Below are 26,334 nucleotides of genomic sequence, written 5' to 3'. Positions count from 1 at the left end.
GCGCAACAGTTTTAGGCCCACCTTACTCACCGTTCACCTGCAGTGTGCAATGATGAAGTTTCATTACATTTTAAAAGTAATTAGCTTAATAAACTTTAATAAGTGCGCCTTCCACCTTCCGCCTCCCCCCCCCCCCGGCGCCCGTCCAGGTGTGCCCCGCGCCTGACCTTCCTCCCGTGTTGCAACACGGCGGCTGAGGGTCAAAAAAGATGGCCACCGGCAGAACGAGCATGCGGCAGCGCCTTGCGGACCGCTCTGTTACTGCCCGCCGGGGCCGGGGTGAGTGGCTCCCTCTCCCCTTTTCTCTCCCCCCTCAGCCGGCAACGGGTCGTCAGTTGGAGGAGGGTTGCCGGGCCCGCAGGACTCCCCAGCCGGCAACGGGTCATCAGTTGGGGGAGGATTGCCGGGCCCGCCGGAGAGGTTTGGACCCAATGGGTCCACAGGTTGTCTAGTAACACTATAAAAAAGAAAATTTGTTTGAACAAGAATATTTCATTTAAAAGCTTAGTGTTTCAGTTTTTCTACCAAAGTCGATAATCTCATTTATCCATATATTGGTGCATCTACCAAATGTTATAGCCATCCTGGAAACAGCAATATGCCTTCCAGAATTCACTCCATTAAAAATTGTGAGTGGAATAAAATTCACTCAAAATTTGTGGGGGGAAAGTAAAAAAATAAATGTTAATTTTTTTTTTACTTGATGCGTGCATAGAGTACTATGCATCTATCTATCTATCTATCTATCTATCTATCTATCTATCTATCTATCTATCTATCTATATACTATTAAAACTCACTTCTTGTTTATAAATATGTTTGTATCCTGGGTTTGTGTATGTATCACTGATTGCGGCAAAACTGTAAACCGTCGCGTCACGGTTTTTGCACCGCCTTGATCACCAACCTCCCGTCTGACCGGCCGCGATATTTTCATTTAATTTGGTCATATATTTTTTAAGTTACAGAGGTTTTAAAGCGCTGCCCCCCCTGATTTATCGAAGTTTTGACAGAAGGGGGGCGCTGCGGTGCGGATTAATCTTCATTGTGATGTCACAATGCCCCTGTGCCAAGCAGCTGCTATTGGGTGTCTGCACTTTACAAATTTACATTTTTTAATTTTTAACCTTTTTTTTCAAAGGTCTTCAGCTTGTGACGTCACAATGCTTGTGCTACATTGTTGCGAAAAGCAAATGGTTGTTTTTTAAAGTTTTGTTTTTAATTGCAAGTCACTTAACATACACAGATCAGCATGGGGCCCCTATGCTCGTGGGCCACCGGGGCAAGTGTTACGAAAAAAGAAAGAGGAGATCCCCCTTCCCCCCTCAACCCCTTCCTCCCCACTCCTTCCCACCTCCATCCCCACTCCCTCCCCCCCTCCTCCCCAACTCCCTCCCCATCCCTCCCCACCTCCCTCACCCCTCGGGGACGGGCCCAACGGGGAAAGAGGGGTACTGGGAAAAGGAGAGGTCCCCCTCCCTCCCCCCCTCCCTCCACCTCCCCCCCTACCCCCTCCCCCCCTTCCCCCCTCCCCCCCTCCCCCCCTCCATCCCCCTCCTCTCCTCCATCCCTCCCCCCTCCCTCCCCACCTCCCGGTTACAATGGAAACCCTACGAGGACGGGCCCAACGGGGAAAGAGGGGTACTGGGAAAAGGGGAGGTCCCCCTCCCTCCTCCTCCCTCCCCTCTCCCTCCACCTCCCCCTCTTCCCCCTCCCCATCCCCCCTCCCCTCCCCCCTTCCCTCCCCTCATCCCTCCACACCTCCCTCCTCCCTCCCTCCCCGCCTCCCGGTTACAATGGAAACCCTACGAGGACGGGCCCAACGGGGAAAGAGGGGTACTGGGAAAACGGGTGGTCCCCCTCCCACCCCTCCTTCCCCCCTCCCTCACCCTCCCTCCACTCTCCCTCCCCCCTCCCCCCTCCCACTCCCTCCCCCTCCCCTCCCTCCCACTCCCCTCCCGGTTACAATGGAAACCCTACGAGGACGGGCCCAATGGGGAAAGAGGGGTACTGGGGAAAGAGGGGTACTGGGAAAAGGGGAGGTCCCCCTCCCTCCCCGTTCTCCCCTCCCCTCCCCCTCCCTCCCCCCCTACCCCCCTCCCTCCCCTCTCCCTCCCCCCCCTTCCCCTCTCCAACCCTCCCCTCCCCCTCCACACCTCCCTCCTCCCTCCCTCCCCCTTCCCTCCCTCCCCTCCTCCCGGTAACAATGGAAACCCTACGAGGACGGGCCCAACGGGGAAAGCGGGGTACTGGGAAAAGGGGAGGTCTCCCTCCCTCCCCCTTTCCCCCCTCCATCCTCTCTCCCTCCCCCCTCCCCTCCCCTCCTCCCTCCCCCCTCCCTCCCCCTCCTCCTCCCCTCCCCCCTCCTCTCCCCTCCCTCTCTCCCCCTCCCTTCCTCCCCCTTCCCTCCACACCACTCCCCTCCCGGTTACAATGGAAACCCTACGAGGACGGGCCCAACGGGCACACTTGTGCTAGTATACTATTAAAACTCACTTCTTGTGTATATTTTTTTGGGGGGTTTGACCTGGTATGCGCGTAACAACGGTTTCTCTGATTTCGTCAAAACGGTGAACCGTAGCGCCACGATTTTTGCACCACCTTAATCACCACGCGGTTATCTGCTGGAAAATTGTTTTTTATTTAATTCGGTCGCATGTTTTTTAAGTTACAGAGGTTTTAAAGCGCTCCCCCCCCCCCCCCTAATTTATAGGGGGCGCTGTGGTGCGGATTTATTGAAGGTCTTCAGCTTGTGATGTCACAATGCCCCTGTGAGATGAGCTCGAGCTGACCCCCGTCCCCCCCCCCCCTTCAGCGTGTGATGTCACAATGGACAAGCAGCTGCTATTGGGTGTCTACTCTTTACAAATTTTTTCAAGGTCTTCAGCTTGTGACGTCACAATGCTTGTGAGAAGCAGCTGATTGTTTTTTAAAGTTGTGTTTTTTATTGCAAGTCACTTAACATACACAGATCAGCATGGGGCCCCTATGCTCGTGGGCCACCGGGGCAAGTGTTTCGAAAAAAGAAAGTGGTGGTCCCCCTTCCCCCCTCAACCCCTTCCTCCCCACTCCTTCCCACCTCCATCCCCACTCACTCCCCCCCTCCTCCCCAACTAACTCCCCATCCCTCCCCACCTCCCTCACCCCTCGGGGACGGGCCCAACGGGGAAAGAGGGGTATTGGGAAAAGGGGAGGTCCCCCTCCCTCCCCCATAACCCCTCCCTACCCTCCCCCCTCCCTCTCTCCCCATCCCCTCCCCTCCCCCCTCCACACCTCCACACCTCCCTTCCCTCCCCCCCACTCCCCTCCCGGTTACAATGGAAACCCTACGAGGACGGGCCCAACGGGGAAAGAGCGGTACTGGGAAAAGGGGAGGTCCCCCTCCCTCCCCCTTCCCCCCTTCCCCTCCCCCTCCCTCCCCCCCACCCTGCTCCCTCCCCTCTCCCCCCCTTCCCCTCCCCCTCCCCCCTTCCCCTCCCCCTCCCCCTCCCCCTCCCCTCCTCCCTCCAGATCAGCATGGGGCCTCTATGCTCGTGGGCCACCGGAGCAAGTGTTGCGAAACAGCACTTGGAGTGTGTCTGGGGGAGAGAGAGAATGGGGGGGGTCTGAGAATGGGGACTGGGGGGGGGTCTGAGAATGGGGACTGGGGAGGGGGACAACAGGGGTCGTTGCGGAGGTGGCTTGGTGGTGGGGGAAAGAGGGGTACTGGGAAAAGGGTAGGTCCCCCTTCACCCCTCAACCCCTTCCTCCCCCCTCCTTCCCCACTCCCTCCCCCTCCCCACCTCCCTCAACCCTCCCCACTCCCTCCCCCTCCTTCCCTCCATTCCTCCCTCCCTCCCCCCTCCCTCCACACTTCCATCCCTCTCCCCCTCCCCCCTCCTTCCACCCTCCCTCCACCCCTCCCTCCTTCCCTCCATCCCTCCCTCCCCCAATCCCTCCCCCCTCCCTCCACCCTTCCATCCCTCTCCCCCTCCCCCTCCCCCTCCCCCTCCCCACTCCTTCCACCCTCCCTCCCCCCTCCCGGTTACAATGGAAACCCTACGGGGACGGGCCCAACGGGGAAAGAGGGGTACTGGGAAAAGGGGAGGTCCTCCTCCCTCCCCCTTCCACCCTCCCTCCCTCCCCCCCCTACCTTCCTCCCTCCCCTCTCCCTCCCCCCTCCCCTGCTCCCTCCCCTCCCCCCCTCCCTCCCCCCCTCTCCCTCCCCTCCTCCCTCCACACCTCCCTCCCTCCCCCTTCCCTCCCTCCCCTCCTCCCGGTTAAAATGGAAACCCTATGAGGACGGGCCCAACGGGGAAAGAGGGTACTGGGAAAAGGGGAGGTCCCCCTCCCTCACCCTTCCCCCCTCCCCTCCCCCCTCCCCACCCCCCTCCCTCCCCCCCTTCCCCCCTCCCTCCCCCTCCCCTCCTCCCTCCACACCTCCCTCCCTCCCCCTTCCCTCCTCCCTCCCTCCCCCTTCCCTCCCCTCCCCTCCCTCCCCTCCCCTCCCTCCCCTCCCCTCCCGGTTACAATGGAAACCCTACGAGGACGGGCCCAACGGGGAAAGAGGGGTACTGGGAAAAGGGGAGGACCCCTCCCTCCCCCCTTCCCCCCTCCCCTTCCCCCCCCTCCCCTCTCCCTCCCCCCTCCCCTCCCCTACCCCTCCCTCCCTTCCCCCCTCCCCTCCCCCCATCCCTCCCCTCCTCCCTCCCTCCCCCTTCCCTACCCCCCACTCCCCTCCCGCTTACAATGGATCCCTACGAGGACGGGCCCAACGGGCACACTTGTGCTAGTATATACTATTAAAACTCAGATCTTGTATGTATATATATATATATTCCACTGATGTCGGCTGAATACGGCAATTCCGGCAAAACGGTGAACCGTAGCGCCACGGTTTTTGTACCGCCTTAATCAGCACGCGGTTCGCTGCTGGAAAATGATATTTTTATTTAATTCGGACGCATATTTTAAGTTACAGAGGTTTAAAAGTGCTGCCCCCCCCCCCTCATTTATCGAAGTTTTGACAGAAGGGGGGCGCTGCGGTGCGGCAGTGCTCAGTACGCATGCGCGGAATCGCCTCACTCTGTACTCAGCACGCATGCGCGGCATCTCCTCACTCGCACCAAAACAATGGACGCCGTTAGCGGCGCCAGCCCGCGATCACCGGCTCACCTCTCCTCTCTCCCCTTGCTTCTCTCCTCTCTCCCACACCCGGGAGAACATCTCCCCGCTATTCCCCCACCCCCCCCCGGGCCTTTGAATGATGCGATCTCCCGAAGCCCCCCCCCCACCGGACTTTTCACTGATCCGATCACCCGCAACCCCCCCCCCCGGGCCTTTAACTGATGCTAAGAGTGTGTCTGGGGGAGAGAAAATGGGGGGGGGCTGAGAATGGGGAATGGGGCAACAGGGGTAGTGCGGAGGGGAATTGGTGGTGGGGGAAAGAGGGGTACGGGGGAAAGAGGGGTACTGGGAAAAGGGGAGGTCCATATCCCTCCCCTCCCCTCTCCCCCCTCCCTCCACAAATACCACCCCATCTCTCATCGCCCTCCCCCCCTCCCTCCACCCTCCATCCTCAACACATCCCTCCCTCCACCACTCCCTCCCCCAAACCTCCCTCTCCCTCCCTCCCCCCTTCACTCCCTCACCCCCTCCCGGATACAATGGACGGGCCAAAGGGGAGAGTGTGGGGAGAGTAAGAGTGGGGATGGGGGACGAGAGAATGGGGGAGTGGGGAATGGGCCCAACGGGCCCACTTTGTCTAGTATAATACTAAAACTCAGATCTTGTGTATATTTTTTTTTGTGGTTTGGCCTGATATATTCGTAACAGCGATTGCAGCAAAACGGCGGACCGTAGCACGACGGTTTTCACACCGCCTCAATCGCCAATCTCGCGCTCGCTCGGCCGTGATATTTTCATTTAATTTGGTCGCGTGTTTTTTAAGTTACAGAGGTTTTAAAGCGCTGCCCCCCCCCCCCCCTTTTTCAGGGGGGCGCTGCGGTGCAGATTTAGTTTTCAGCTTGTGGCTTGTGACGGCTACATTGTTTCGAAAAGTTTCCAGAAAAGGATTTAGTTTTCAGCTTGTGACGGCTACATTGTTTCGAAAAGTTTCCAGAAAAGCACTGATTGTTTTGTTATTGCAAGTCAAGTCAAGTCAATTATATTTGTATAGCACATTTAAAAACAACCCATGTTGACCAAAGTGCTGCACATCTGATTAGGAAAGAAAAAAAAAGAAAGTTATAGTGGTCACTTGACATACACAGATCAGGAGGACGGGCCCAACGGGCACACTTGGAGAGTAAGAGTGGGGCTGGGGGAGGAGAGAATGGGGGGTGTGGGGACGGGCCCAACGGGCCCGCTTTGCTAGTATACTATTAAAACTCAGATCTTGTGAATATATATATATATTTTTTTTGGGTTTGACCTGAATATATCGTGTGCATATTTATTCGTAACAGCGATTGCGGCAAAACGGTCAACCGTGACGCGACGGTTTTCGCACCGCCTTAATCGCCAACCTCCCGAACGATCGGCCGTGATATTTTCATTTACTTTGGTCGCGTATTTTTTAAGTTACAGAGGTTTTAAAGCGCTGCCCCCCCCCCCCCTTTTTCAGGGGGGCGCTGCGGTGCAGATTTAGTTTTCAGCTTGTGGCTTGTGACGGCTACATTGTTTCGAAAAGTTTCCAGAAAAGGATTTAGTTTTCAGCTTGTGACGGCTACATTGTTTCGAAAAGTTTCCAGAAAAGCACTGATTGTTTTGTTATTGCAAGTCAAGTCAAGTCAAGTCAATTATATTTGTATAGCACATTTAAAAACAACCCATGTTGACCAAAGTGCTGCACATCTGATTAGGAAAGAAAAAAAAAGAAAGTTATAGTGGTCACTTGACATACACAGATCAGGAGGACGGGCCCAACGGGCACACTTGGAGAGTAAGAGTGGGGCTGGGGGAGGAGAGAATGGGGGGTGTGGGGACGGGCCCAACGGGCCCGCTTTGCTAGTATACTATTAAAACTCAGATCTTGTGAATATATATATATTTATTTTTTTTGGGTTTGACCTGAATATATCGTGTGCATATTTATTCGTAACAGCGATTGCGGCAAAACGGTCAACCGTGACGCGACGGTTTTCGCACCGCCTTAATCGCCAACCTCCCGAACGATCGGCCGTGATATTTTCATTTACTTTGGTCGCGTATTTTTTAAGTTACAGAGGTTTTAAAGCGCTGCCCCCCCCTTTTCAGGGGGGCGCTGCAGTGCATTCAGTCTTCAGCTTGTGACGGCTACATTGTTTCGAAAAGTTTCCAAGTAGTCTTTTTTGTTATTGCAAGTCAAGTCAAGTCAAGTCAAGTCAGTTTTATTTGTATAGCACATTTAAAAACAACCCACGTTGACCAAAGTGCTGCACATCTGATTAGGAAGAAATGCACATCTGATTAGGAAGAGAAAAAAAAAGACAGTTATAGTGGTCACATGACAGACACAGATCAGGAGAATGGGCCCAACGGGCACACTTGGAGAGTAAGAGTGGGGCTGGGGGAGGAGGGAATGGGGGGTGTGGGGTCGGGCCCAACGGGCCCGCTTTGAAAGGGCACACTTGTTCTAGTATACTATTAAAACTCAGATCTTGTGAATATATATATTTATTTTTTTTGGGTTTGACCTGAATATATCGTGTGTATATTTATTCGTAACAGCGATTGCGGCAAAACGGTCAACCGTGACGCAACGGTTTTCGCACCGCCTTAATCGCCAACCTCCCGAACGATCGGCCGTGATATTTTCATTTACTTTGGTCGCGTGTTTTTTAAGTTACAGAGGTTTTAAAGCGCTGCCCCCCCCCCCCTTTTCAGGGGGGCGCTGCGGTGCAGATTCAGTCTTCAGCTTGTGACGGCTACATTGTTTCGAAAAGTTTCCAAGTAGTCTTTTTTGTTATTGCAAGTCAAGTCAAGTCAAGTCAACCCACGTTGACCAAAGTGCTGCACATCTGATTAGGAAGAAGAAAAAAAAAGACAGTTATAGTGGTCACTTGACACACACATCAGGAGGACGGGCCCAACGGGCACACTTGGAGAGTAAGAGTGGGGCTGGGGGAGGAGAGAATGGGGGGTGTGGGGACGGGCCCAACGGGCCCGCTTTGCTAGTCATATTATAAAGTCGCTATGGACCATTTTTGTCAGAATGCAATCAAACCCTGTAACATGGGGGTCACCTGCATTATTGTACACTTATTATTTGTCTTTCTGCTTGAAACTTTTTAACAATCCTCTTCACCAGACACATTTCCACTTCGTTTCATGTCATGACAGGGGAGGCCTAAGCTCCAATCCCTGCAGTGACCCGCTAGACACAGCTTGCCAACCCAAGGGCTAACTTCTCCAGTTTTCTACAATGCCAGCCTATTATTCTCAAATCCCTACACTCTCAATCTGTCTGTTGAATTTCAAAAAAAGTCAAGAACAGTTGGTTTCATTGAGAGCAAGGAACCTTGGTAAAATTGAAGTTGAATGGCAGCAGGGAGAAAATTGTGCATTGGATTATTGTACAAAGAAAGATCATCGTATTTGTTGGAAGTCAATAATATCTAGTCCATGTCAGCACTGCAGGAGTTCCTCAGGGCAGTTTCCTTGGCCCATCTTGACCTCCATCCACTATAAAGGTCAAAAGCAGAAACTTAGCAGATATTTGCACAACATTCAATTCCATTCACAATTCCTTAACAAATTAAGTTGATCAATTTTCCACTACCATGACTATTTGTGATAAGATTGAAGAAATTTGATACAATTCGCTGTTTATGGGGTTAGTTAACTTAAAGTTTTCTTTATTTGCTGTTCATCTTGCTTAGTTTCGCTTTATTCCACCCAAGAAAAAAGATGCAAAGCTGTAACAATGTAGCTTAACCAAAGCAATGATCATCACCTCAAAGATACAAACAATCTACCTTTGACATTCAACAGCATTACCATTCATTTCTTTCAGAATCACTATCCTGGCATGTTCCCACTGGAGGAGAAATGTATTTGGATCTACCGCAAGCTATAGTAGCTAGAGAAGATGAAATTATGATTATTGTGTAGGCAGTGATCCATCCTTTGACACCCCTAAACCTTACCACCTTCTAAAAAGGTAAAACCAGAAACATAATAGAATACTTTGCATTTGCTTGGATAAACATAACTCCAACAAAATTCAAACAGCTCGATACCATCCTCAATAAAGCAACCTATTAGATTTGTAGCCCTGCCATCAATGACACAGCACAGCTAGTATTTATCATCTACAAATTCATAGCAGTTATTTACTCAGGTTACTACAACTTAATCCCCTAACCCATGATATCTACCACCATAGGCCAAGAACAGCAGGCATATTGCAATGTCACCACCCCTATAGCCAGGCCATGGCCTAGAAAGCATACCAACGCCTTCACTTTCTTAGAAGGCTTAGGAAGTTCAGCATGTCCCCAACAACCCTCACCAACTTCTAAAGAAGCACCGTAGAAAGCATTTTATCGGGATGATCACAGCATGGTTTGGAAACAGCTCCATCCAAGATTGCAAGAAATTGCAGAGTTATGGATGCAGCCTAGACTATCACACAAACCAACCTCCCATCGACTCCATTCACACATTAAGCTACCGCAAAGCCACCAGCATAATGAAGAACCAGTCCCACCCCATTCACTCTCTTCTCCCATCAAACGAGAGGTCAAGAGGTCTTAAAACACATACCTCCAGATTCAGCAAGTTTCTTCCCAGCTGTTATCAGGCAACTGAACAGTCCTCTCATCAGCTAGAGAATGGCCCTGATATCCCATCCCTGACCCTCCCTTATTGGACACCTTTGAACCAGGGCTGTGGAGTCAGAGGCGTGGAGTCGGAACAATTTTGTTGCTGCTGGAATCAGAAAAAAAGTCCCGACTCCGACCTCAACATAAATTTCAGAGACTACGTAAATCGGGGGGGAAAAAAACACTTTTTAAACATACAGCACTCTTTACTTCCACCTGAGAGAATGAGAAATCACATCAGTGCTGCCATCTGGCGGCAGAACGACGAGAAACAAAACATAAACAAACGCCATCACCAGCTGATTTCCCTTCACCTGGGAACATGCCTGGATAATTTCTGAATTTAAACGGTAAATTTAGTCATTCATTTATGGGGAAATATATTATAAATGAATACAGATTATGAATTTTCATGATTTACTGCAAAATAAATCATCAGTGATGATTAATTCCTTCTCAACAGCAGTAAACATTAGTCTTGGCAAAGCGTCAAAGAATTTGGTAATTTTTCGTCAATACAAAACATAATTTCTATTTTCAGTGGGATGCTTGACACAATATTTTAGGTTAAAAAGTTAGTAAGGGGTTGAAAGATGAAAGAAAAAGGTTAGGGCTCATTTAGGTAAAAGTATAGTAAACACCGGCTAACCTAAGCTAACAGGGGGCTGTGTTCTCTTGACCCCCCCCCCCCTTTAACCTAACCTAAACTAACAAGGGGGGCTGCATCCTCTTGACCCCACTAATTCCTTAAAACAAGTTTCCTCAAATTATTTAATTATTACCAATGAATAGAGACTACTAAAGTGAGTTAGTCAAGGTAAGTAAATTATGTCAGTGAAAGAGTTTAGAACTGAAAAGGTTAAAGAACAGCTCATGCAGGAAATATGTGGAAACAAGATAAAATGCAGTAACTGAAATTGCATTTTAATGCATGACAAAAGAAACAGTTTCAGGATGTTGGGACTAAAAAAAGATAAGACACCCGATTGCCAAGTCAAACCACTTTGAAAGACAAGTGTGATCCAGACAAGATCAGAACTGGTGCCAGGAAAGATAAGAGCTAGTGGAGGGGTGTGCTGAGGAAACGTGCGTAGGAATGTACTGACTGTGTGATTAACCTGTGAAAAATCAGGTATAAATGTACAGTTTTTGCTCAATACTATTGAGTGGGACCGCGAGGGGCAACGAGAATGTAGCTCTCCCACTCCCGCATACATAATAAAGAGAAATTGGTACATGATCTGGTTCCCTGCCGAGATCCTTTAAGAAGACAACACCAGATGACGAATTCTGTGAATTGAATAGATCAGACTTTGTGCGGTCTGTGAAAATTGGAATCGATTCTTGTGAATTGAGCAGCTCAGACTACTCGGGGTCTGTGTAAATTAATAGTAATAAAGAGGGCTGAAAATGGGACAAGCCCTGGATAAGAGTGATGGTGGAGCTCCAGTACAGCACATGTTACCTTAGACCGAGAAAAACATAAAAACGTAAAACGTCCAACTAAATTAAAGTCAGCAAAAAAAAATCTCTTGAAGGACAACTTGGACAAGCTTCACTTACAAGGTTCATTACTACAGACAAAGTAACTGTAACAATGACCACAGAAATGTTTAAGAAACACCTTATCGAACTTGTTATAAGAAATGGTATAGCCGTAACTTTATTTTCACAACCAGCCTTTCCAGGCCTAAATGGAGAAATGGCTAAGAAACTAGGAGTTTCTCTGGCAAGGGAGAGTATCAGAAAACTTATTCTTGAAGAAGCCGAGAATGAAAAGGAAAAGCTTCCAAAAACTCTTAAGGGCGGTTATTGTTCATTAAAATGGATGCCACCACTCGTCACAGAGTTAACTATTTTACCATCAATGCTAGATTTGTTGATGAAAATAAAATAGTAACTCGGACATTTGGAGTAAAGGACACCAAGGCACATCATGACATCATTTTACTCCAGAACTTTGTGGAAGAAATTTTGAAAGATTTGAAATTAAGACCAGATTCTATGCATCGTCACTGATAATGCTTCAAATATGCCAAGCACAATAAAAAAGATTAATAAAGTTGAAGAAGAAAATGTCACTACTGAAAGGGGGATCTCTGATGCAGATTCTGAAACTAAAATAGCAGAAATAGAACAGAACCATGAAACTTTAGATAATATTGTTGAGGAGGCATCTCAGCTCTGTCTAATCCAACATATGTGTCGTGCTGTACATACATTGCAACTAGCAATAAGAGATGGATTGAAAGAATGCCATGCAGCTACTCTGATAGGTAAGGGGAGGCAAGTAGCCACAGCAGCCAGGACCTCTAAAATTGATGCTATCCTCCAGAAACGTGCAGGAAACGGAGCTATTTTGGATTAAGCAACTCGTTGGCGCAGCACATATATGATGGTTAAGCGTTTGCTTGACCTAAAACTCTTTCTAGAAGACATTGTTAATTCCAAGGTCTTACTGACTGAAAGTCAATGATGGGAGGTATCACAATTAGAAGCTCTGCTTGCTCACCCTTATGCAGTCACCAAAAAGCTGCAAGCAGAGGATTTAACTCCTGGTACATTCTTATGGGAGTGGAAAAATTTAATATTTCACCTATCCAAAGCTGGAGGATTAATTGCTGAAGGAATTGTATCGTCAATGAAGAAAAGAGTGGGTCTGCTACTTGAAAATCGGATCTTATTAGCTGCTGACTACGTAGATCCAATGAACCGAATCTTGTTGAGCGAAGATCAAATTGCTAAAAAAGAGGCCCTCTGTGAAGTTGCAGTTCGTATAAAAGGGCTACTACCTGAAAAGTCAGAAGAACCACAAAATGAAGATCATGGGAGTACCAAATCATCATCCTCTTCAAATGATGAAGTCAGATTTTGCAAAATCTATATCTATATCTATGTGTGTTTGTGCACACTATAACTTTGGTGCTCCGCGCAGCCAAAACGGTACACCGTAGCGTCATAATTTTTGCACCACGTTACTCTCCATTATCCTGGGCATATTATGTAACAAATTGAAGCTACATTTTTAAAGCTAGACATTTTAAAGTTTAAAAATTCACTTTCTAGCCCATTTCCTGAAACTCCTCAGCGTCTGACGTCACAATGCTCCACGTTCAACTTCATTTGCTCCTCACTCGCCAAAACAAGATGGCTGCCGCCCGCCCGGCCTCAGTCGTCCCCTCTTCACTCGCCGCCCCTCTCACCTCCCCTCCCCTCTCACCTCGCCTCTCGCCCGGCCCCGGCAGACTCGCACGTCGGCAGTCAGCGTTGGGGTGGAGGCAGGGCTGGGGGAGTGGGGGCAGGGGAGGGACAAGTGGGGGTGGGGTAGGGGGGATGGAGTGGGTCAGTGGGGGGAGGAGGGGGGATAAGGGGGATTGAGTGGGGGGGCTTGAGGGTGCTACACCAATACAGGCTTTGAGTCCAGGGCTCACTCAGTGACGACACCCTCTCCCCTTCCCTGTTCCCCCTCTACGAGGAAAGGGCCCAACGGGTCCACTTGGTCTAGTATTTAGATAAAATTGAACAGTCGAGAGCAAAACGTTCCCGTTTAAATGTGCGAATGCGAAGGCAGCTTTTTGATATTAAACTAATGGAATTTAAGCAAGATTTTCATGGTGGTTTAAAAGTAGTAGAGAAATATGATTGCTCATCTAAACTTACAGTACAAGAAGTCATCCCTGCTTATCCAGAAATAGTAAAATTTGCCGCTATAATAGTAACAGCCATGCCACCCACTCAGGTCAGCATGGAGAGGCTGTTCTCCGCACTGAAAATAATTAAATCAGATTTAAGGGCTTCAATGAAAGAGGATCTGGCAGAAGCAATTCGGTTCCTAAGGACAAGTTATTAATAGATTTTAGGTATGTACTTTTGTAGCAAACTGAACTACCTATGCATTTAATTTTAATTTCTACTAGACCAAGTAGACCCGTTGGGTCCAAATCTCTCCTGCGGGCCTCTCCTGGGGCAACCCTCCCCCAACTGACAATCCTGCGGGCGCGGCAACCCTCTCCAACTGACGAAGACCGTTGCCTGGCGGGGTGCGTCTCCCGGGGCCGTGGGCGGGGGGACAGGGAAGGGGAGAGGGTGCCACTCACCTTGGCCAGGGCCGTCTTAACGCATGGGCCTGATGGGCACTTGCCCGGGGCCCCACGAGCATAGGGGCCCCATACTGATCTGTGTATGTTAAGTGACTTGCAATAAATAAATACTACTTTAAAAATGTAGGTTCAATAAGTGATTTTTTCGCAACATTTTCGGTCCCAGTGTTTTTTTCGCAACATTTTCCATCCCCAAGTGCTTCTCACAGCGATGTTTCGCAACAATTAGCTCCCTAAGTGCTTTGCTTTTCCATCCCTAAGTGCTTCTCACAGCGATCTGTAAGTGCTTTTCGCAACAATGTAGCACCCTAAGTCCATCACTAAGTGCTTTTCGGTAAGTGCTTTTCGCCAGCACGACGGGGGGGGGGGGGGGGGGGGGGGGGGGGGGGGGGGCTGGTGGGGGAGAGTAACGGTGGGGGCGACGGGGAGGGTGGGAGGAGAGAGTGGGGGTGGGAGGAGGCAGAGTGGGACTGGGGAGGGGGACAGCAAGGGTGGGGGTTGGTGGTGGGGGGGGAAGAGAGAGTGGGGGAAATGGGCGTGCTGGGGAAAGGGGGGTGTTTAATTTTATCGACCATTTACATTTTTATTCCTGTGAGTAGTTGTCGTAGGGGCCCCAGTACACTGCTTTGCCCGGGGCCCATAATGCTGTAAAGACGGCCCTGACCTTGGCCCCGTGCCGCCAGCGCTACAGCATTAACATGGGGTCGGGGACACAAGAAATCAAGGAGTCGGATGTTTTGTGTATTGACTCCACAGCCCTGCTTTGAACTATCTTTAATTAGATTTTACCTTGCACTAAATGTTACACCCTTTATCTGTACACAGTGGACGGCCTGATTGTAATCATGTGTAGTCTTTTCTTTGAATGGACAAGAAGCAAACAAAAGCTTTTCACTGTACCTCAATACATAACAGTAATAAACTAAAGTATCCCCTCCTAGTCAAACACAACCCTGACTTGACAATATATAATTCATTCTTCATTATCATTGTTACTAAATTCTGAGACATTATTCTGGAAGTACCTTGACCAGAAGGAATACAGCTCTTCAATGTATCATGTCCCTGACAGCAATGTGAGCATATCAAAATGGAATAACTTAAGTGCCCAATATAAAATTGACAGCCATTAAGATACATGCAAGCACAATAATGCATTATGATCATCAGTCAACATCAATTTTTAATAGGCCATTCAAATAATACTGCAACTTATCTAATTATCAATGAATGCTCATTACAATATTAACAGAAAGGCAAAACTAGCACAACTAAAGGTTTATTTAACCGATTTAAACTTTAAATATTTACTCTTAACCAAACGTGTCAAACTAAAGATGTAAGAAGCCGATTGGGTTTGTAAGCTAACGTTTAGAGAAATAAATTAAACAAGCACAGGAAACTACTCTATTCACTACATATTTTATCATGTTTACAAAATACAGGTTGTTCTGCTTTAACTTGATAGTTTCATTCTTAAACCTCATGTTACAGAAAGATGGTTTATAAAAACAAATGTATCAATGGGCAAACAGCGAGTAGTGGCTAGAGTGTTTCAGACTTGCAATAACAAAATAAGTTTTCCCACAAGATTTCAATACAGGAATAAAGGTTTTTAATAGCTGTGGGCTTATTTTGTTAATGCAATCAAACATACTTAAGGTGAATAAACATTGTTTAATAGAATATCACTGCACAAGTATCAAAATAATTAATTGCTTGGCAATTTCCATTGACCTGCTGTAGGGAGCCTGTGTTCTTAAGAGACAATAGCACCTTATTGCTGCGGGGTTACATCAAGCAGTTTTTTCACCTGCAAGACTTTCTTTCCCCCCTTCCCTCCCTCCAGATGGCCTTTTCTGCTTGTCAACTTCTAAAATAACCCATCAGTGATTCTCTAGTTTAAAATTTAAAACATACGAACATAATACAAAGAGTGTACCTCAATTCATCAATCACCATGTGCATAATTAAGGTTATAAAAACATGGGAAACGGCACAACTATCTATAAATAATTTGGATTTTGCACCGACAGAAATCTAATCTGCAGGTGATAAGCATGTATTAATGCAAGGTAATTTATAGCTGTTCAACATTCAAACTAGCTCCCTTATAACTAAAGAAAAAGGGCAGATTAAGTCTCAATACCCAAAAATTCAATGCATTTTTACACTGAATACTGTATAAAATATCACATTAGCAACTGGGAGCAAGGTCAAAGATAATGTTTTTTATCAACATCCATCCAGACATACCTCTGCAAAGTGAAAGAAAAACATACCCCACAATGGGCAATATATTCTACAGGTGTTTTTGTTTTGGCACTTACAAACAATAGTGACTAAAAAATATCATAAGCAATCCTACTTCCCCAAAGTTACTTTAAAACTTACTCTTTTTCTTCCTCCTAATGTTTTGGGTCCTCAGTAATAAGAGTTCCTCTCCTTTTCCGATCTATGAATAAGTCAAACAGGCATTACCGTGACCTACAAGGTTCACAAAATAATGGAAAATACCAAGCTAATAAACATCACAACAGACTGTTGTTAAAAAATGCTAATCATATATGGAAATGATCAAAAGTGCAACTTTTACCTTTAAATTGTACTTTTCTTTAATTCACTTACAAGGTAAAGGTGTTTTTGGCAATGCCCAGATTTATTGCCAGACAATGTCTATTCTCTTTTAATTAAGTGACTCGGTGTGCCATTTCAAACACAAAGGCAGTCTGAAGTCACACCCAGGCCAGAATGGATAAGAATATTCCTTAAGAAACAGTGGCAATTGTCCCCATTCTTGACACTAACCATAGTGAAATTTGAACATCTTCAAATCATGAATCAAGCACTTTTGATTGCTAACTTGGTAATGAACATTTGTTATAAATCACTTATCCCTCAATAACATTTTATTTCCCTATTCCCAAAGTTCCTAAATTCCTTCCAATAATGATTTATCTGGAGAAAATAATTACAATCCTGCATTCATCACATTTGAGTTTATTTGATCTCTAAAACAGAAGACGAATTTGTCATTGCTGTCAAAAAGGTGCATTCACATATATGTAAAATTCTTCAATACACAAGTGCATATGGAACTTGAGTCTGGTGATACGGAGGAATATTTTTTATTGCTAAGTCTGCAATTCAAATGGCATTCTTCATGAACTTTCCAAAAATTAATGTCTACAGAAGAATTGACAGGTTTCTAGTTTAAACAAATTCAGTGTTATCATTTAAATAATCGTCATTTCAGGCCAATACATTAATTATTATTTTGCCTTCACAGATACTGCTCGACCCGTTTAGTTCCTCCAGCAGTTTTGCTCCAGATTACAGCATCTGCAGTCTCTTGTGACTTCACCTTAATCACGTGCACTACAAAATTATCTTCATAATTTACCAATAAGGTTTAATCTTTAAGTTCTAACCATAGATTTTTGAAATAGTATTGATCTACTTGTTAGTTTATAAATATTATCAAGCGATTCAAAAATGTGATTTTTGATAAAAATTCAAAATTAATGCAATATGTTCAAGCACTCTACAAAAAGTATCAACTGTTTCTAGCACAATTGATAATTATAATCATTCAAACTTCATGCGGAGAGAGGTAAAAATTCGTGCACATGACGATTCATTCTTCCATTTTTATTCGCCAGCGACTTTACACTCCCTTCTGCAAGAATGTTTTTCCCTCAGCCTAACTTACTAATTGACGCCCCGCCTCCCAGGAGCTGAATGGCCACACCGGAGCTCCGACCGAGCCACTGGATTATCCATTGGCCCGTCAATCGCAGGACCACTCGACAAGTTAGGTTTACACGAAAACCACCACCTTGGGGTCGCGACAATGCAGGTTTTAGCAACCTCGCGCGAAGCCATTAAAGGTTACAAACAACTCAGCATTGAATATTGTAAACGCAATTAAAATAAAAATAAAGTTACGTTGTTAACAGTTATTGCGGAAAAAAAAGCCTATTGATTCGTGTATCCTGCCGCCAAACGGTCGCAAAGTACATCGGTATCAAACCTACACTGGGAAGAAAATGTTGAGAGACTGCATGCAATCCACCTAAAATTTCAATCAAGTGCAATTTTAACCAGGGGAGCCTCGGCTGCAAGTTATTTTCTGTGGCGAGGATGCGATGGCGGAGAGGAGAGGTATCCCTCCGCCCGCTGCAGCACAGCCCGCCGCGAGCGGCACAGCCACAGTGCGGAGCCTCGCGTCCGCCCGCTCAGCCGCGCCGGCAGGTAAATACAAACAGGCGGCCGCCCCCGAACGCTTCGCTTTAAACCCAGTCAATGTTGTACCGTACGCACATGCAGCGGAGAGAGGAAAAAAAACACGCGAAGTGATGCTGGTATTTGACCCGAGCTGACGGGTTTGTGAAGAAAACGCAGAAGACCAGTCGCAGGAAAAGTGGCGACGCGCGCGCACGCACACACATACCGAAAATTTCCCATCAGCCGCCGATGGAAAATTCTAGAAAGGAAAGAAATAATAGAGAGGGGAGGGGGGGGACGCGGATTCAATTATCAGTCACAATGTCATTGCACGGCTCTCAGTTACCTCAACTCTAGATAATATTCGTGCTTTAAAATAATCACCCAAATAAAAAGCCAAAATCCCGCACACAAGTCGAACTACAGCTCAGCTGACGGAGCCTTGTCCCTATTGTTCCCTTCAGCCTGTGCGAAAAGTTGGAACGCATGCGTGCTGCCACCAGTGCATGCCGGGCAATGTCGTCCTTTGGGGGTTTGAGCCCGTTTCGCGCCTTCATCCAAAGAGCTCCCTCAAACTACAATCCCCAGAATGTTGCACGGTGAACATTTTGGGCAGTTAATACCTAGTGCTTGATTGGAAAAAAAGATAAGAACGGTCTCTGTTTAGTTTGTGCAGCATGGTGCTCAGGATTAAAAATGGCAGCTCCTGTTGCTAAATGGAGAGTGAAAGAGTATTATTACTGAGTAGCTATATCAATATACAAACTTATTTGCATTACAACATTACTTTCTATAATAATACTGTCTTTGTTAAGGTATCCTCAAACAAGGTGAAAGTTCTTATAATGATTTCACTTTCTCCTGTCATCACTATCAACCTTATTTTAATGTTGTTTAATTGCAGAATGCAACAATCCTCAGAAAAGTCTTCAAGTAACGTTATCAATGTAGCACAAAACCCCAGAAAATGCAGCATTTGACTGCTCAGAAACACTGACTGCTCAGCATTTGGCATCCTCATTAGTGTAGAATATGAGCCTAGGGTCTAGAGTCCAAGTGGCGTATGTTGGGAGAGCGAGGGCTCAAGTGCGGCTAGGACTGGGGTCTGGACAGTCGGCCTGGTGTCTGGCTGGAGCTGGGATTGGGGTCTGGAACAACAGGGTCAGCAACATGGAAACTTTTTGGCAAGTGGAAGTCTGGAGATCGCACATATTTTTCACTCCCTTTAAATTCACCAGGTTCGCCAGAGTGTTTATTACCCACATAATATAAAAATACTCTCTTCTCCCCTCTCCTATCAGGGAGCTATTACAAATGTATGAAAGCATGTACCATCGGACTCTAGCATAGTTTAATTCCTGCTATATCAGACTCTGGAACAGTCCCCTCACATGCTAGTTGTTGATCTCTCAACCTACCTTGTGGTTCCCCTTGCACTTTTTTATTTGAACTTTCCATGCAGCTGTAACACTAAATACTACTTCCTGTTTTCTTTCTGTACCTTTAGGTATGTGTAGTATGATCTGCCTGGATGTGGAATGCAAAACAAATTATTTCACTGTATTTTTGCACACATGACAATAATAATAAACCTAATAATAAACCTAACCTAAACCTTATGCCTGCTTTATAGTAATGCAATAATAATATGGAATGGAGTAAACAATCTGTAATAGTTTAAAGACTTCATGTATAAATAGGTTATTGTATATAGATTCTTGTATTCAAGTAAACAGCTGTCTTTTTTACATGCAAAGTCTGTCCCTTACTGCATTTGTGAAATTATTACAGCTCAGCACAAGGATAAGGATGTCCAATTAATTTTCTTCCAAGATTGTTGAAGGATAATAACTCTCGCTTGGTCATTGCTAGGTGAGTTTGTACCACTGTTTTGTTTGAAGAGTATCCCTGTGGCTACTCACGTGGACCCTCATTGGTTTAAAACCTCTAAGTGGACTATTACATGTACCGAATTTAGCTGCGTCATTGTTCAATAAGATTGGAACAATTATTTTGCTCCAAATCTGTTGGAGATGCATTAAAGCTGCATTTGGAAGAAAGAGCCAGAAGCAAGGGGAAACAATTAGTGAGAACACTATTTTATTAAGGAACTTATCCTCATGTTGCAATTTCAAATCTTACCATCTGGGATAGGTTTGAACTCATAGATTAATGAATTCAATCAAAGTCGTCGAGCATACCGTACCTGACATTTAATTTGCATGTAAGATTGCTGTGTCAATTAAATTGCATTGAAAAACGCTAGAGACTATTATCCATCACACGTAACAGAAATAGCTCATTTCAGTTCGAGAGCAACAGAAAAGTTGAGGCTATAAAACTAAGTCTGAAGTGTGCAGATGAGACTATTCAGTCAGCTATCATTACAATGTTCATATTTCACCATTGCCTTGTCAGTTTTGAAAAGCCAAGTGTTTCAGCTGCTAAAAGAAAGATAACATTTCCAACATTCTGCAAATCCTAGGCTAAGTGAAGAGCAGTGGCTAGACACTAGTTAGCTAGACAAGCAGTGGCAATTAGAAATTACAACAGCAGGGAGGACTTCATAGTTCAGCAATTCATTTAGACGATGAGGAGCTGGGATTGTATAGTATCTACTCTAAAAGAGTAGCAGCAGTAGTCATATCAATATACAAACCTATTTGCATTACAACATTACTTTCTATAATAATACTGTCTTTGTTAAGGTATCCTCAAACAAGGTGAAAGTTCTTAATATAATGATTTCACTTTCTCCTGTGATCACTTTCAACCTTATTTTAATGTTGTTTAATTGCGGAATGTTGCAATCCTCAGAAAAATCTTCAAGTAGCGTTATCAATGTAGTACAAAACCCCATAAAATGTAGCATTTGACTGCTCAGAAATACTGATCGTTCAGCATTTGGCATCCTCATTAGTGTAGAATATGAGCCGAGGGTCTAGAGTCCAAGTGGCGTATGTTGGGAGAGCGAGGGCTCAAGTGCGGCTCGGACTGGGGTCTGGACAGTCGGCCTGGTGTGTGGCTGGAGCTGGGATTGGGGTCCGGAACAACAGGGTCAGCAACATGGAAACCTTTTGGCAAGTGGAAGTCTGGAGAACGTACATATTTTTCACTCCTTTTAAATTCACCAGGTTCGCCAGAGTGTTTATTACCCACATAATATAAAAATTGTTAAATCAAAGTGTGCTTGTATTAATAGGGATAAATACATAAATCTGCTCAAATAAAGATGTATTTACAAGGAATTGCAATGCTAATTTACAAAAAAAGACACAAAGTGCCTGAATAACTCAGTGAGTCAGACAGCATCTCTGGAAGACATGGACAGACAAGGTTTCTGGTCAGGACCCTTCTTTAGACTTCACGTCTGAAGACGTGTCCAGCCAGAAACATCACCTATCCATATCTTCCAGAGATGCTGCTTGATCCACTGCGTTACTCCAGCAATTGTGTATTTTTTTTTAAATGTTGATTGATTAACAACCAATATGTTGGTCTGCACAAAAAGTCATAATGAACCTCATTAAAACCGAGGTAACGGGCATGATGTAGAAAACAATGATTGGAGTCATATCTCAAACAAAGGAAGATGGTTGCAGACTAATCATCCTAGCCCCAGGCCATCACTGCAAGAGTTCCTAAGAGTAGGTTTTCTAGGTCGAACAATCTTGGACCTTGACACCACTTCTTGTTACCTTTCCTTCCATCATAACGTCAGGAATTGGAATACTCACTAGTCAATGTAAAATATTCAATTCCATTCTTAACTGTTTGGAAAATGAAGCTATCCAAGCCTACATGCAGCAAGACTTGTTTATGATTCAGACACAGGCTAAGTAGCAAGTAACATTTGTGCCACAAAAGTGCCAGATAATGACCATCTTCAATAACAAGTTAAATTAAATAACACTAATTTTTAATGCACCAATTCTGCAACATTTTTTTTTACCACAATAGTTTGCACAAGTAATAATTTCAAGTGAAATCATGCCCATTATGCAATTGGCACTTCCTTGCTGACCTTTTCCTGACATCAGACACACACTAATGACATCACCATTGGTTGTACACCTATATCTAGCCTTCCAGATATAAACTGAAATTCAAAGCAGCAAGATATACCATTTTGGGATGGTGGAATAGTCTTCGTACAACTGGAAGCTAGCTCATCACTGTTGCATTTCTCACTATTCAAAGGACCAGGTCAGTTGGTTTGGAACTGACCTTGTAACTTCAGAATTGACTGCAGGCTGCTCAGACACCTCTCAACATTAATATAGTGTGATGAAACTATCAGGAAGCGTTTTCCTCAGCCATTAGCTGCTGAAATATTCATACAAGAAGCAGAAGTGGCCCATTGACAATGCTCTATTGCTAGAGGCATAATAATGCCGCTCAGGTTGGATCAGAAACCTCTGGGCTGGAAACAATGCCATACAACTTGTTCTCAAGGAACAAGCAAACATGAATCTCTGATCCATTTATTGAAATGGTTTACTCTAATTATGTTCAATGGGAACATTAAATTTAATATATGCACTGCTTCACCAAGCGGTGTTTTTCACACTTGAAGGAAACAACTATAGCCACTTAAAATAGACACAAAATGCTAGAGTAATTCAGTGGGACAGGCAGCATCTCTGGAGAGAAGGGTCAGTCCCTTCTTCAGACAGGGTAGTAGTAAGATTCAGTAGTAATAGTTTCAGCAGTAAGATAGTCACTTACTACTAGTCCTAGTAGTTTACTGCAACCCACCCCTTCCCCTACCTCCAATTCACAGGTTCTCTCTGCTAACACATGTCGCTGATGAGGATCCCTCAGTCACCTTTCAGTAAATATAGAACTAATACCTTTATCAGATTGGTACAGAACAGATTGCCAGAAGTTAAATATGGCCTCATTTTTGCGCATGTGTCTGAGTATAAACTAGTATTATTTTTTATAGACAAAAAGGTGCTGGTACATACAAATAATAAACATACGTATCACGTTGCCGGAAAATGAAAATAACAATTAACCTTTTAGAGGTGCCAATATGCTGAAGTGGTGCTTACAGTCACAGAAAAAGCAGCGCCGGTGGAAACCATTATAATTCTGTTTAGAAGTTATTTTAGCCAATGTCATAATTTTTTAGTGGGGACCCTAATGGATATTAAGGCTACGAACATCAAGAGTAACACATCAAAAATAGGTGAAATCCAGCTTGTCGACATTGGATGTTCATTTAAAAGAAAGCCAATTAGTGTGCTAGGTATCAATGTTTCTTGAATCTCATAAGTAAAAGTGCAGAGGAGTATGGATAAAAATATTTTTTCAATAAAAAATAGAAACGATGTAGCGTATCCATATGGCTGGTCACGTTATACTCTGTATAGCTATGTGAATGAGCAAGTGCTGATCCAAAACAGAAATAGGAAATGCCAGGAACACACAGCAGGCCAATAGCATCCATGGAGCGAGAAACAGCCAATGTTTCACAGTCAATGATCCTTCAGAACTGGAAAAATGTTCAAATTGCATTATGGGAGAGGGGTAAAGAGAACATGGGGAATATCTGATAGGATGCAGATCAAAGTTGTCACAGCAACCATTACTATATTACAAGGTAACCATTGCTGGCTGGCAAGGAGAGAGCAGAAAGGAAGCGAATTGAAACTGACATACCAGCAACATCTATAGAGTCATAGAGTGATACAGTGTGGAAACAGGCCCTTTGACCCAATTCCCCCACACCGGCCAACAATGCCCCAGCTACACTCGTCCCACGCGCCTGCGCTTGGTCCATATCCCTCCAAACCTGTCCATTTTTTTGTTAAAGAGATAATTTTATTCATTTAGAGTCGTAGAAGATGCAGAGTGGAAACAGGCCCTTCAACCCAACTTGTCCACACCGGCCAACATGTTCCAGCTACACTAGTCCCACCTGCCCAGGTTTGGTCCATATTCCTCCAAACCTGTCCTATCCATGTACCTGTCTAACTGTTTCTTAAATGTTGGGATAGTCCCAGCCTCAACTACCTCCTCTGGCAGCTTGTACCACCCTTTGTGTGAAAAAGTTACCCCTCGGATTCCTATTAAATCTTTTCCCCTTCACCTTGAACCTATGTCCTCTGGTCCTCGATTCCCCTACTCTGGACAAAGGACTCTGTGCATCTACCCAATCTATTCCTCTCATGATTTTGTATACCTCTATAAGGTCTCCCCTCATCCTCCTGCACTCCATGGAATAGAGACCCAGCCTACTCAACCTCTCCCTATAGCTCACACCCTCTAGTCCTGGCAACATCCTCATAAATCTTTTCTGAAACCTTTCAAGCTTGACAATATCTTTCCTATAACATGGTGCCCAGAACTGAACACAATATTCTAAATGCGGTCTCATCAAAGTCTTATATAACTGCAACATGACCTCCCAACATCTATACTCAGTACTCTGACTGATGAAGGCCAAAGTGCCAAAAGCCTTTTTGACCCCTTATCTACCTGCGACTCGACCTTGAAGGAACCTTTTACTCTTAGATCCCTCTGCTCCACAACACTACCCAGAGGCCTACCATTTACTGTGTAGGTCCTGCCCTTGTTCAACATTCCAAAATGCAACACCTCACACTTTTCTGTATTAAATTCTATCAACCATTCCTCTGCCCACCTGGCCAATCGATTCAGATCCTGCTGCAATCTTTCACAACCATCTTCACTACCTGCAAAACCACTAACTTTTGTATCATCAGCAAACTTGCTAATCTTGCCCTGTGTGTTCCCATCCAAATCATTGATGTAGATGACAAACTGTAATGGGCCCAGCACCGTACCCTGAGGCACACCACTAGTCACAGGCCTCCAGTCCGAGAAGCAGCCTTCCACCATCACCCTCTGCTTCCTTCCATGGAGCCAATTTGCTATCCATTTAGCTATTTCTTCTTGGATCCCATGCGATCTAACGTTCCAGAGCAACCATGCGGAACCTTGTCGAACGCCTTCCTGTATTCAAGGACGACTCGTACATTTCAACCAGGGCTCCCGCAATTTCCTCTCTAGTTTCCCGCAATGTCCTTGGATATATCTGATCAGGTCCTGGAGATTTGTCTACCTTCAAACACGACAGTAACTTCAGTACTTCTTTGACGGTAACCCTGACTGCTCTCAAGACACTTCCAGTGACTGCTCCAACTTCCGTCCTGTCTTTCTCCTCGGTAAATACAGAGGAGAAATACTCATTTAGGATCTTGCCCATCTCCTGTGGCTCAAAGTGAGTCCTATGACACAAAGCTCGGTGGCAGTGTGAACTGTGAGGAGGATGCTACGAAGATGCAGGGTGACTTGGACAGGTTGTGTGAGTGGGCAGATGCATGGCAGATGCAGTTCAATGTGGATAAATGTGAGATTATCCACTTTGGTGGAAAGAACAGGAAAGCAGATTATTATCTGAATGGCGTCAAGTTAGGAAATGGGGAAGTACAAACAGACCTGGGTGTCCTTATTCAGTCACTTTTAAAGTTAGCATGCAGGTACAGCAGGCAGTGGAGAAAGCTAATGGCATGTTGGCCTTTATGACAAGAGGAGTTGAGTATAGGATCAAAGAAGTCCTTCTGCAGTTGAGGAAGGATATTCTTGCTATTGAGGGCGTGCAGCGTAGGTTCGCTAGGTTAATTCCCGGAATGGCGGGACTGTCGTATGTTGAAAGACTGGAGTGACTAGGCTTGTATACACTGGAATTTAGAAGGATGAGAGGGGATCTTATTAAGGGATTGGACACATTAGAGGCAGGAAACATGTTCCCAATGTTGGGGGAGTCCAGAACCAGGGGCCACAGTTTAAGAATAAGGGGTAGGCCATTTAGAACGGAGATGAGGAAAAACGTTTTCAGTCAGAGAGTTGTAAATACGTGGAATTCTCCGCCTCGGAATGCAGTGGAGGCCAATTCTCTGGATGCTTTCAAGAGAGAGCTAGATAGAGCTCTTAAAGATAGCGGAGTCAGGAGGTATGGGGAGAAGGCAGGAACTGGGTACTGATTGTGAATGATCAGCCATGATCACATTGAATGGCGGTGCTGGCTCGAAGGGCCGAATGGCCTACTCCTGCACCTATTGTTTATTGTCTATTGTCATATTGGCTCCACACAGAGGTGATTGCTTTGATTCCTGAGAGGTCCCACTCTCTCTCTAGTTACCCTGTTCCCCCTTATGTATTTATGTATTTATAAAATCTTTTGGGATTGA

At 45.6% G+C, this 26,334-nt stretch overlaps 1 protein-coding gene across 10 annotated transcripts in view; it reads right to left on the bottom strand.

Moving 5' to 3' along the window:
- Positions 1 to 18,582, bottom strand: part of LOC144606296 (general transcription factor II-I-like) — a 139,953-nt gene extending 121,371 nt beyond the window's left edge. For 6 of the 10 annotated variants that reach the window (XM_078422250.1, XM_078422255.1, XM_078422257.1 and 3 more), the window contains exons 1-2: positions 18,459 to 18,582; positions 16,280 to 16,340 (exon numbers count right to left, since the gene is read on the bottom strand). The gene's annotated coding sequence lies outside the window, so the exon portion shown is untranslated. Of the gene's footprint in view, positions 1 to 16,279; positions 16,341 to 17,597; positions 17,867 to 17,922; positions 18,134 to 18,208; positions 18,328 to 18,458 lie in introns of those variants that run through there. The other 4 variants (XM_078422252.1, XM_078422251.1, XM_078422253.1 and 1 more) reach the window with 4 other exon arrangements.
- Between the last annotated feature and the right edge of the window lie 7,752 nt (positions 18,583 to 26,334).

The sequence above is a fragment of the Rhinoraja longicauda genome, chromosome 26 (genome assembly GCF_053455715.1).
Source record: "Rhinoraja longicauda isolate Sanriku21f chromosome 26, sRhiLon1.1, whole genome shotgun sequence".
Taxonomy (NCBI): domain Eukaryota; kingdom Metazoa; phylum Chordata; class Chondrichthyes; order Rajiformes; family Arhynchobatidae; genus Rhinoraja; species Rhinoraja longicauda.
This window is presented reverse-complemented; position numbering and strand designations above follow the sequence as displayed.